At 49.9% G+C, this 3,326-nt stretch overlaps 2 non-coding genes across 2 annotated transcripts; both read left to right on the forward strand.

The window, feature by feature from the left end:
* Positions 1-1,378: 1,378 nt before the first annotated feature.
* TRNAM-CAU (transfer RNA methionine (anticodon CAU)) lies at positions 1,379-1,450 on the forward strand. The gene has a single exon. It is a non-coding gene; the product is annotated as a tRNA-Met (tRNA).
* A 352-nt stretch (positions 1,451-1,802) lies between these two features.
* TRNAM-CAU (transfer RNA methionine (anticodon CAU)) lies at positions 1,803-1,874 on the forward strand. The gene has a single exon. It is a non-coding gene; the product is annotated as a tRNA-Met (tRNA).
* The last annotated feature ends 1,452 nt before the right edge of the window (positions 1,875-3,326 follow it).

The raw sequence follows: 3,326 nt of genomic DNA on the forward strand, positions 1-3,326 counted from the left end.
AAAAATTTTTGTGATGTGACGGGCAGTAGAGTGAACTGGGGAAAGTCCCTCGGTTTGTGGCACGGAGAGTGGTCTTCGGCCCCGTACCATTTTGCAAATGTGAGCTGGATAAAAACCCCGACCAAGTACTTAGGTGTCCCGATGGGCAGTTACAAAAATAGCGACGAATACTGGACGAACCAAGCAAAAGAAACAAGACAAAAAGCAGACAGGTGGAAAAGCATCAACCTGTCGATTTTCGCAAAAGCAACTGTGTGTAACATGTTTTTTATTACGAAGTTGTGGTACGTCATGCAAACGTTGTACTGTTCAAGGGTAAACGTGCAAAGGTTGCACAGAGTGTTCGCGGTTTTTATCTGGGGCTCTACCTGGGAAAGGAGTAGCCGAACCAATCTGTTCCGGCACGTGAAGAAAGGGGGGCTGGGCTTGGCGCATCTTTTTGTACGCCAGCTTGTGAACAGGTTTTTGTTTTTTCGGGATGTGCGTGATCCGTTTCTGCGCACTGTATGCCAACTCAGGTTGAGAGGTGCTTTGCCGGCACTTATTGTTAGTACAGATAGTATGCCCGGAACGCTTCGTGGCTATCTTAAAGAATTTGCAGATAGTGTGCGCTTTCTTTCTGTGCGTTTTTCTTTTGAGTATTTATGTAACGTTAAAAGGAAAACATTGTATAAAGATATTTGCGATATTGTATTTCCAGTGCCATTGTACAGAGCGCTATACAGTGGAAGACCAGGACTGGATGTCCTTAAGCGAGTGAAAAATATGGAGGTGCCTACTGGGGTAAAGACATTCTTTTTTAAATTACACACAGGAACACTCTCAGTGAAGACATTCATGGAAGAACGTGGCTTTCTTGTACCCTGGGGCTCGCACTGCTTGATTTGCAAGCAACCAGAAACAATAGACCATGTCTTTTTGCATTGCTGGTCCGGAGTGTTCTTCTGGGATGTCCTCCAGAGAACAATGAAGAAGGAGTTACCGTTAAATCCGCATGGCATCAGGTACTCAGCGGTAACGAATGACGGCGGGGTTCCCTTCGACATAATAATGCTCAAGGGCCTTCATAGTTTATGGCGTGCAAGGCTGTCTGGGTACTACTCGACCCGGACGCTAGGCCTGCGCGTACGTATTTCCGCGAAAGCATGTCTCGTTTCACTGAAATAAAGAAAATACAAGAATGTGTACCCGAATGGCTGTCGAGGATAGAACCTCTGACAGCACTGAAAGAACTTTAATTAGACAACGCCAGTCCTTATAGGACTGATGGCATGTATGTTCTTTCAAAATGTTTTGTATTTGTTAATTGTGCATTGTAATTTTGTTCTGTATTATGTGCTCTGTACAACGTCGAAGACCGGCAATAAATAAAAAAAACAGCAGAGTGGCGCAGTGGAAGCGTGCTGGGCCCATAACCCAGAGGTCCGTGGATCGAAACCACGCTCTGCTAACCTTGTTTTTTAATGAATATCTTTTTTTAAGAATGACAGGAGACCACGAAGAAGCGAAGATTTTGCTGAACAGGAATGATCCCCACTGTGACAAACATTTACAGTCGAATTTGTCGCAATACTGTGCCTGGCCAGTACTACGCGTTTTGAGCCCCTGGTGAAGCATCTAGCAGAGTTTCGAGAAAGTGCTGCGTATGTAAGAAGTGTGTACGCTGTGCAGGAACCTCCGCCAGACTGGATGCACTTGTTGGATGTATGTGTGTGTTTGCCTGAGTTTTAAGTGTGTAGTTGTGTCCACTTTGTAATATACCTTCAGTTTTCTTTTCCATGTAATAAAGAAAAAGAAAGTCTAGCAGAGTGGCGCAGTGGAAGCGTGCTGGGCCCATAACCCAGAGGTCCGTGGATCGAAACCACGCTCTGCTAACCTTTTTTTTAAACGAATATCTTTTTTAAGAATGACAGGAGACCACGAAGAAGCGAAGATTTTGCTGAACAGGAATGATCCCCTCTGTGACAAACATTTACAGTCGAATTTGTCGGAATACTGTGCCTGGCCAGTACTACGCGTTTTGAGCCCCTGGTGAAGCATCTAGCAGAGTTTCGAGAAAGTGCTGCGTATGTAAGAAGTGTGTACGCTGTGCAGGAACCTCCGCCAGACTGGATGTACTTGTTGGATGTATGTGTGTGTTTGCCTGAGTTTTAAGTGTGTAGTTGTGTCCACTTTGTAATACGACTTCAGTTTTCTTTTCCATGTAATCAAGAAAAAAAAAGTCTAGGAGAGTGGCGCACTCATTCTGCATCCGGCAGCCGAGCTGTTCGGATCGTAGGGTCATGGCCTCTTCCGGGGCAGCGACAGCAGCCACATTTGGTCGCTGAAACAGGATTACGGAAGATGATAAGGAATATCCGTTCATTTTGCCTCAACTGCCTAAAGGACGAGTTGCGATTAACACCGTGTTTTTGCACGGCGATGTGCGTGCGAGACCATACAAGGTCGAAGATTTCAGGGACGCCCTACTGCCGACGGGCCTCTTACCGGACGTGGTATGCATAGGGGCGTACCAGATAAACCACGTCTGGGCGGTGACCCTGAATGATGCGACTGCGACGAAAAGACTTGTTTCCCGAAAGGACCTGCAAGTGAAGGGACGACGGTGCGTCATCGTGGACCCGCAGGACCAGCAGGTGAAGCTTAGGCTTCACTGGCCGCTGTACGGCGTTGCCGACGAGGACGTCCGGACAGCGTTCGTCGCTTTCGGCAAGGAGGAGGAGGTGAGCCGGGAGCGGTGGCGAGTCGAAGGCATGGGAAACAAGACGTCGACCACCCGGACGGTGCTCCTCAAGCTACGCCAAAGTTGAGGACCTTCCTCATCAGGTCCGCGTCGGCGGAGAGTTGGCCTTGGTGATCGTGCCCGGTCGACCCATGCAGTGCCTGCGCTGCCAAGGCACGGGGCACGTTCGCCGAGAGTTCAAAGTCCCGCGCTGTTCCAGATGCAGACGTTTCGGCCACGTTGACGCTGACTGCGTCAAATCCTACGCCGCCGTGACAGGACCAGTAGCGAGGGACGTTGCGGCTGAATACTTCATGGACGTGGTCGAGACGGAGGACGCCGCCAAAGGAACCGGAGACTCGGTTTCGACAGGGACACTCAGAGGGTCATCTACCGCCGGTGCTGAAGGCACGGTGGCCGGGGCTGACGAGAAGACGGACAAACCGGTGCAGGTCCTGCCTGCAGTGAGCCTTGCTACGGGGGGCGTTAACGAAGACGCACCCGACAACGACACGACGGCAATGCTGCAGGACAAGGAAGTCGACGACGGTGAGCGGACTGGGACTCTTGGTGCCCCAGTCAAGCGCCCCCACGACGAGACCAA

Source organism: Dermacentor variabilis, chromosome 2 (assembly GCF_050947875.1).
Source record: "Dermacentor variabilis isolate Ectoservices chromosome 2, ASM5094787v1, whole genome shotgun sequence".
NCBI classification, from domain to species: Eukaryota; Metazoa; Arthropoda; class Arachnida; order Ixodida; family Ixodidae; genus Dermacentor; species Dermacentor variabilis.